Raw genomic sequence first — 10022 nt, 5'->3', positions numbered from 1 at the left:
ACAGGTTCTTTATTATAAGCAAGAATGCCTTTTTATATTTTTAAATGCAAGACAAATCAGTGCAAGTAAGAATCTTCACATAATTAATAATAGAAGATGTACATTTTCACTTTGGTGGGCTTTCATAGTGTCATCACCTTTTTTAAGAATAAAGAATGAACTGTACGTATAGAAAGAAAAAGACAATTAAGAGAGTGATTATTTCTGTTTGTACAGTAGTTAAAAATTGCTGTACAAATATTATTTGTGATCTTCACTCGTACTGTGCTGGGAAGATACAGCTGTTTCAACAAAGTAGATGAATATGTAGTGAAATAGGAAACAGACTTGCTGGGAAAAAAGTGAAAATCTATATTATGTAAACTGTATGCTCTGAGGAGACAAGCTTCTTTCTTCTTTCTCCACCCTGTTTCATTTTATAAGTTTTTTTCAGTATCTGTAGTCAAAGGCTGACTCTGTTTTGTGCAATTAGTATGTGTTCCAGTACGCAAGATGCACAAATATTGGGCTGGTGTATATGAATATAGGAGACATTTGTGAATTCTGTTTTAATGTGCAAAATATTGAAATGTTTCTACTGAGACTTTGAAGGCAGAATTCAATTGGTGACGGGGTTTTTTCACCTGTAGTCCATTAAAGAAAACACTGATTTAATTTTAACTCCTGAAAAGCAAAGCTAGTTTGATTAAATTTTGAATTGACTTTTTGCTGAGCAGCAATGAACAAGTAATAGGACAGCAAACCTGTAGTTTCCTGGATTCTTCTTCTTGCCCTTCTTGAATGTGAGTGACATCTTTCTTTACCCCATCACCAGGGATCTCCCTGACTGCCACAGCCCGTCAAAGATGATAGAAGGTCACTCTGACAACGGCAGCCATCTCCCTCAGCACCTTGGATGCGTCCTACCCATTCCTGTAGACTTGTGTTATGTTCAGTTTGCTTAAGGGGTCTACAACTCAATTTTTGTTTACTGTGGGTAGGAACTCATCCTCTGGACTCTGCCACAAGCCAGTTAGAGCTGGAAGGTCTGAGAGGAAACCTTGTCAGTAAAGTCTGAGACAAAGAAGGTATTGAGCAGTTCAGCCTTTTCTGTATCCTTTGTTGCTAGGACACAGCAGCCTCATTTTCCTTAGCCTTCCTCTTGCTCCAATGACCCTGTAGGAGTTTTCTTTGCTGCCTTTCACCTTCCTCACCAATTTTGTCCCCAGTGGATGTTTGGCATGCCTAGTTCTGGCCCTGAATACCCGGGATACGTTTCTGTACTCCTCCTGGGCAGCCTGTCCCCATGTTTACCGCCCGTACGCCTCCTTTTGTGTTGGAGCCCAGTCAGGAGTTCCTCGTCTCTCCTGCCAGGCATCCTCAGCTTCCTGCCCATGAAGATCCTCTGTTCTGCTCTGAAGAGGTTGTCCTTAAAGGTCAACCAGACCTCTTGGGTCCCTTGCCCTTCAGGGCAGCCTCCTGAGAGATCTTGTCCAGCAGTTCCCTGACCGAATCCCAAACTAACCTAACCTTAGATGCTACCTAAAGAGCCTCTGTCTTTCCATCACATCATCAGTGCTGTATCCCCATGATTCCAGAAATACTGAGTTGTGCACACTTTTCTAGCTCCTGTTTGTTTCGCGCACAGTGGGCATGTGTGTACTGGCACTTGAAATTGGTCTCCACTCATGATTCTTTCTCAGGGGATGTATGAGAGCCTCCTCCACTGGGTGGTCCCTCTGATCACCCTTTCTTGTCCCTTGTTTCTCCAATTCTCTTCAGACTTAGATCTCCCCCCCCCCCAACCACAACTAGTTTAAAGCCATTCTCATTACGTTAGTAAGCCTACTGGAAAAAATGGTCTTGCCCTACTTTGTCAGATGGGTCCCACCTAACATATTGTCTAGCTTCAAAGTCAATAAATAAAAGATGCAGAAAAATCACATTTCTTGCACCTCTAATCTTGACCTTCAATGTCTCCTTTTGAACCTCAACCTATCCATTTTATTCTTGATTGTTGCAGCTAGGCTCAGTATTTAAAAAAAATAAATTAACAGAATAACATTAGTATGCGAATCTGTTCTATGTGTTTGCCCTCTCTTTTTCTGCAACTTTGCAGTTTTATTGGTCAAACAGCCAGTGGGATATTTTTGTTTTATCTTTTAGATTTGCTCTCCTAGCTATGTAGTCTCCACTTTCCATAGCCTGCCTCAACCTGTTTTGTTCTTCCCATTCCTCTTCTCCTTTTCACACACAATCTGGATCCAAATAAATGGCTATTTTGTCTTAAATGTTATACTTCAGTGTTCAAAATGTACCTCATTATTGATGATGGTCCTTATATTTTCTGCTGGGGGGAGATATAACTATATAGTATTAAAACCATACTAGTGCAGTGGGTTTTATTTAAATATCGCTTTCCTGGTTTTTTCTGATGTAATTTATTTTCATGATAGGTTGTATATTTAAATATGGGTGAGGAAAAAGTTGTCTCTTAAAATAACCATAACCTTTTTGTTTATTGTCAGAAACTGTCATTTACCATGAGGTTATCACTTTTTCCATCCTCCTGGGCATACATTATGGTACAAGTAAATTGCTGCAACACATTGATTCTAAACTGCTGAATTACTGGTGTCTATCACAGTATTCAAATGGGTTTGGTCCCAGAGAAACATTTTTTCCATTGCTGAGTGCTCTGAAGTAAAACTAGATTAATAATTTATGTTTCAAACTTGCTCCCAGTGTAGTCAGTGGCAAAGCTCTCATTGCTTTAGGTACAGCAGGGTTCTGCTTCCTACGCAGGGTTTGGGGGGACGCTGGTGTGGACATAGCTGAATGAATTAAAAGTTCCCATCAATATACCAATCCATGTGTGACAGCATTGCGAAGAAAGCAGTCCTTTATTCACTGAATGACAGTAACCAGACTTATTCAGTTGAGAACATTTAACAAGAATGCAATTGGACAGATCTTCCGTCATTCTGACCAAGGCTAAATTTAAGCAGAAGCACCAGAAAATATAGGTCACTGATTAATTCACGGAGATTCTGCATTCTTGCTCTGCAATAATCACTTAATGACAAGTTACAGCAAATGCTTCAATGTGATAATTAATTCTGGTTACACGTTATTAAGGTCAGAGGAACTAACAGGTTCACTAATGATTTCTATTTTAGAACATGGGACATTTCAATCAAGAGTATGTAAGACAGTAAGTGTAAGGGAATTTAGCAGTATTTACTGGCTTAGTACATGATTAAACATTGACTCCTGCTCAGGAAGTGGAAGTATTGAATGCTGCCATTATATCAGACGGGAGATCCAACATTTTTTTCTGAACTAAGCATTTCCAAACCTTTTTATTACATTTAATTATAATTTAAGAAAAAATCTTGCACGTAGTTAATATAGTAACAGACAGAAGAATAGTTCTGACCTCTCCTACATGGGAATAATCCACATATGTAGAGAGAAAAAAAGTGTATCTCTAGACAAGAGAACAAAGCAGGGGAAAAAGTCTAACCTTCATAATTCTCTGTCATCTGATGCCTGCTGAAGCCTGGGGATACATGAAAGTTCACAGTTCACTCACTTAGAAAAGCCCTCCTCTGAACAACTCCCACCCACCATAGCTGCTTGGCAATCTAGGTGGATGGGACTATAATGTCAACATTACCTGAGGTACCCACCATACAAGAAGGCTGTAGAGAAACCTGTATTCAGAGATCCAAACTACTGGGGAACTAACAAGTCTTTATACGTTATTAACATCTTTTTTCCGCCCCAGGATTTACAGCAAACCTACCTGTTTCTTTCCTGCTCTTGCTCTTGCTCTTCAAACTGTGCAGACATCTTAGAGAAGGGTTTTCATAGATTCAGGAGAAACAAGAACATGCTCGACTTCTTGAATATTCCTTTCCTAAAGATTTAGACAAGTAGGAGGAAGGAAACTTACATATCTTGGTGCTTTATTCAGTTCTTCCTTTACACTGCCACTGAAGTTATTGGAAGTTTTTGTAAGTCAAAAGCTTAGGAGACAATCCTGAAAAATTACCATTTACTATGAATGTGTTAGCACTACTACACCAGTAGGTTGTCTACCTAATCAATCATAATAGAGACTGAAAACTAGCACCAGCCCCATCGACATCTGTCATGCTTAGCTCTAAAAGACAATATGAAATGTTTATTAGTCTCATTGAACTGCTTATTCATCTCACTGGCAACACTTCCAAATCATATGTGCTTATTTATCACCCTGATCCCAAAGAGCTGACCTCTCTCAATTTGAAGATGGTCATGGGAGGCGAGAGCACTCCTACCTTACTGTCCCCTCTCTCCTCCAGGTCTAGAAAGAAGCTCTGGCCTAATGATGGATGCAACAATGAGTCTGCAAAGAAGATCCCCATTTTTGACTGCCTCCAACTCACCCCAGCATGGCTGAAACAGCTTCACGTGTGCTTTGAAACCTCCTCCTTACTTTGTAGCATAATAAACAATGTGGTAGAACAACAATAATAGATTATATGGAGAGATTGAAATTTTGTCCATGGGGAAAAAAAAAAGAATTAAAACAAGACAATACTTCCTGGGGAGAAAATAGAACATGGAGTTTTGGGAGGAGAAATCTGGATACCCTCTTTCTTTCTTTTTTAGTTTTGTTTCTGGATAGAATGATGACTTATGTGTTCCTCCTGTCCATCTCCCTAAATGACTGCGATGTGTTGGCTGGTTTCAAATAAATTTAAGGTAAGGAGACTGTTCAGACATAAAAAGTTTCTCTAAGTTTTGTGAAAACTAGATACATACTGCATTGGAAGGACACTTGGGTTAGTACTTCCACATAGGAAAAGCATATATTGTGAGGCTCAGCACCATTCTGTTCCATCTGGCACATACCAGTGAGGCAAAAAACTGGCTGATCACTCACAAACAGCTGCAGCATAAGTTGCTTCTTCTGGAGATAGGAGCCAAGGAAAGTGCTGAGAGCTAGAGTACTTCCAGAGAGATGGTGGATATTGCAGAGGGTGATGCCATAGCAGAAGTGTGAAGGCAAGCTGGAATTATTGGGAAGGTCAGGAAGTGTAGGACTAAAGGGCAGAAGGTCCTAAAGAAGATGGGCTTCACTAGGTCCACTGCTTACCAAAAATCTTGGTAAATTCAAGGTACTTGTGTGAATATACATGCTCCTTAATCTCATCCTTATTCATTGTCTGAACTTCTGGGCTGTGTTCTAGTATTTGCAAGTTATAGAGACCAAACAGCCTGTAGTCCTACCAGCTAAGTTCCAAAAGTGCTTAAATCACTTAGGCAATATAATTCAGATAACTAAGAGTAGTTTGGACAATTGAACTTATAGGGCATAAAAAAATGTCCAAAAATTTTTGTTTCTGTCTGGCAGAAAAAAGTTCATTAAAATTCTGCATACCTAAAGTTTGTCTTTGGCTTTCAAAATTTTACATTAGCCAGAAGTTTTTGAATCCTATAGTTTTACCCTCGTCTCCATTTGCAGTCTGTGTGGGTTTAAATTATTAAAAAAAGCTAAACGAATTGCCTGGTGTATCATCTGTTCTGATGCTTAATCAGAAGGTAAGTTCAGACTTGTATGTCATCAATCAACTTTAAAAGGCAATAGAGAGAAATATTATTTAAGGAGCTACTCAGAAGTTTCAGACGTAAAGGCACAGTGATCAACCTTTGCAGATGTTTTAGTCTTTATTGTCGAATCCCACATAAAGCGAAGCTGAAGAAGAAGATTAAACCTCATGTTTTGCCACCTCCTCCCCTCTGACACCTGGTAAGAAGATTCTATATACAATGACTTATACATGGCCTGTTTTTAACACTCAGAAAAGATGTTAATGTGATCCCTTTTTTGTGGCCCATTTTTATAGGCACTGGATCTGCTACCCAATCTCCTGTCTTACCACTTTGCATGCAAAAATCTACTTTTCTTTGCATCTGTAGCAATTTCACTATTCATCTTGCCCTCTTTGTCATTGCTCTGATTCAAATTACACATCTGGCTTTCTCACAGAGATGACCATTAAAGGTGTTATCACAAGAAAAGAGTTAAATAAACTCTTCTGACTCCAGAATAACTAAAACCAAATAGCAAGTGCAGCAAACCCCCAAGGGGAAACCATGAACATAAATTTCAGCTTTTTTTGGTTTTGATTTTAGCTCATGGATGAGGCTGCAAGAACAAAATAAAATAAATTTTTCATATTATTAAAAATTGTCTTGTTATATAGACTTACAAATTCTATAGCAATTTTTGGCTGTGTTCGACTTTCGAAAGTTTCTATTTGTATCATCATATAAAAACTATGGTATCCTTTAACAAGGTGTTTTTTAAATAGATCTGACCATAAAATTCAGTTTGACTGTACTTACATTGCATCCACAATGAGGGTTTTTCTCCTGAGCAAGGATGGATAACCTAAACAATAAAGATTATTTTTAAATGGATATTTAAAAACTGTTCATGAAAACTTAGATATATTACTCTTTGAAAGGGGTTCTGTGGTCTTAATTTACAATGATCAGCCAAATGAGTATTTAGAAATGAGATGTTCATGCAATAAGCCTTAATAGTGCCTTCAAGAGTACCTGGAGAATGCTGTAGGAGGGTGAAAGCTTTTCTCCTTAGCTCTGCTCTGACTCTGCAAATCAATATGGATGTGAAACAAAGCCTTGACTTTGACTTTGTCCAGTTACTCTTATGACCGGCGACAACTCTAATGTACTTGTGCTGAAGGATTATTTATCTCCATGCATGTGCTCAGGAAGCACACATAGACTAAAGCTAGGCTGGTATCTCTGCTTACAAGAAATGGACAGAAGGTTATTTGAACCATTTTCCTTCAGCTTGTTGCAACTCAGTGTAGTCATAAATGTTTACTGTCAAAGGCATTTGCTGTCTCAGTTAATAAACCTCAATCTCTGCCATTCCCATTTAATGATTCATAAAATACTGTAATTTCCTATGAGTGTGTTACGCTTTAGCTGCTAAGACCTTGATTTCAAAAGAAAAAAATCTGAGAAAAGAAGACATCAACTAAAGTCTCATTAGGGAAATGGTGGCATCTTGGATACTCAGGCAGAAAGCTTTATTTCTGGCCGAACAACCAATTTAGCCTTGTAACTTATTGTTAGGTGAAAAAAGGAACTGCAAAGTTCCCCAGTGAGGGATAAGTGCTAGAGACAGCATCTTGCCTGACAATTTACTTTTTCTCAGTTCTTCTTATCTCTGAGGAAGTAGCATTTTTGCATTACCATAGCTGTGTTGTAGTTCCCATAAAAATAAATAGGGGATGTTTAAAATGTCAAAGCAAGTTTCTTATATTACCATGCAAGCCCTCCAGAACAAGCAGAATAGGTATCCTCTGAGATTTATTACATTTTATGTCAGGAAAAGAAATCTAATCTGTGTTGATTAATCATAAAAACTATGTACTTTGTTTATTTTTTTCAACAGTATTGAAGATTATAATAGGCAGAAGACCATTTCTTACAGCTGTGTATCAGCTCTTATGTTCTTGATTAACTCAATCTATCAAGATCTAAAGTAATGAGAACTAATCAAACTCATGATTATGAGTTGATACAAAAATAATAAAAGTAGTCTAAGATTACTATGTTTTAACATGTGTTCCATCATTTTGTCTTATGATCTCAGTACCTAACTCAGTCTTATCTCAGCATTTTCAGAGTCCACAATTTCAAACCTCACTCCGTTCAGATCAGGTCAAGGCACTACTGTTAAAATGAGAGTTGAGACTCTCACGTATTCACAGGACACCAGAGACCAAGCTCTCAAACAAAATTACATACAATTACACCGCAGTTAAACCACAACTTGCAACTGTTGCAATAAAATTCTTGGCTGTACGGCTATCTCGGCTTTCTCCTATATGAGATCCACTCTTTAGATTTATTTTCATGTACAGAAGGACACCCACATCCTCTGCCACTTGGAAGCCAGTTTCATCAGTAAATGCAAAATGACTGTTTTGCCCTTTGCGACACGTAGCCATTTAAAACAGCACTTTATATGGGATTGTAAGAGCCCTGATATTTTGCAAATCAGTGATGATGGTATCATTCAGTTGCCATTTGCTTACAATGAATTTTACCCATTGCTGTATTTAATTGCATTGTTGATTTATGGAGATTGATTTTTCTCTAAAAACTGGCACAGGTTCCAAACATAAAGGTATCTGGCATCTGTGTATGTAGGGAAAACTTGGCTGTATGTAATAGGATCCTCCGGGTGTGTTGTGTTTAACCCCAGCCAGTAACTAAGCACCGTGCAGCCGCTCACTCACTTTCCCCCACCCAGTGGGATGGGGGAGAGAATTGGGAAAAAAACCCAAACCCCTCATGGGCTGAGATAAGAACAGTTTAGTAGAACAGAAAGGAAGAAACTAATAATGATGATGATGATGATGATAATAATAATAATAAAATGGCAATAATAATAATAGGATTGGAATATACAAAAGAAGTGATGCACAATGCAATTGCTCACCACTCGCTGACTGATGCCCAGTTAGTTCCTGAGCAGTGATCCGCCCCCCTCCCCCCTGGCCAACTCCCCCCAGTTTATATACTGGGCATGACATCACATGGTATGGAATATCCCTTTGGCCAGTTTGGGTCAGCTGTCCTAGCTGAGTCCCCTCCCCACTTCTTGTGCCCCTCCAGCCTTCTTGCTGGCTGGACGTGAGAAGCTGAAAAATCCTTGACTTAGTCTAAACACTACTTAGCAACAACTGAAAACATCAGTGTGCTATCAGCATTCTTCTCATACTGAACCCCAAACATAGCACTGTACCAGCTACTAGGAAGAAAATTAACTCTATCCCAGCTGAAACCAGGACAGGGTACCAGGGCTGTGCTGTGTTCAAGGAAAGCATTTCTTTCATGCTCTTTGTTGTCCTTTGGCTTCCTGACAGCAAGAACACCTAAGTTCATTTTTCAGCTGCCACTTCCATGGTAACATGAAAAGGATTGTGGATAAATTATAAGACTAATCAGTAAAATTCTTCACTCTGTCAAGTGCTCTAGCTATGTCTTTCTTGAGAACCCACATTTTTTTTGCTCAGCAGACTGGTGTTAGCACTTAAAACTCCTTATCTCTGTTGTTACATGTTTCACGTAGACATTACTGCAAACGCTGTTGGAAATGGCTCCAGGAGCTGGCTGCAGGCTGTTTATCAGAGATCAGGAGACACAAGTGGCCTCTGGAAGCCTGTTTGCTATTGACACCCCTCCAACTTCTCACTTGCTAATGGTGAGAATTTTCATGGCAGTTTCTCACCGAGTTTTTAAAAAATGTCAGCAAAGCACAGCGTTAAGCTAATAAACTGTATAGGTCAGACAGGGTAAGAACCAATTGCCTACCCGTTATGTCACAAATTCCTTGAGAATATTGTTACAAGATCATTTCAGAAATCTTTCAAGGAGGGGTTCTTCATACATTATTTAACTCTTAACTTTTTCTTCTTTTTCTTTCTCTCCATTACATTCAACTATGTTCAACTGCATTACATTCAGCTGGAGAACCAGTGTGAAGATGCTGTCTGACTGATACAGCATTATACCAGACGTCACAGGCATGTTAACCAGGTAAGAGGGTTTGGACAAAAAGATACGTAAGAAAAGCATAGAAGAAAAGTTGGCATCCTCTATAAAAACACTGAGGTAATATAAACTTAAAAGCCAAGGTTTTGTGTGAGCCATTCTTTGTGGCTTGTTGCACTTAGTCAGTAATCCCATCAATTGTATGCTGTACCTTTTAAATCCAAAATTCAGAGGGACGAAGCGTCCATTTGGTGTTCAGTTTATTACTCAGGCTGAACCACGTCCTCTCTCAAACAAACTTCCCTCTACTGAACTTCAGTCTGAAAAGTAAACATCCAAATGAAAAAGTGATTAACAAAATCTATGCAGAAATAAAATACCTCTGTCAAGAGAGGGTACCTGCAGAGAGGAATCCTAAAGACACATTATTCAATGTTTAAATTAAAGGTCAT

The sequence above is a fragment of the Haliaeetus albicilla genome, chromosome 11 (genome assembly GCF_947461875.1).
Source record: "Haliaeetus albicilla chromosome 11, bHalAlb1.1, whole genome shotgun sequence".
NCBI classification, from domain to species: Eukaryota; Metazoa; Chordata; class Aves; order Accipitriformes; family Accipitridae; genus Haliaeetus; species Haliaeetus albicilla.
This window is presented reverse-complemented; position numbering follows the sequence as displayed.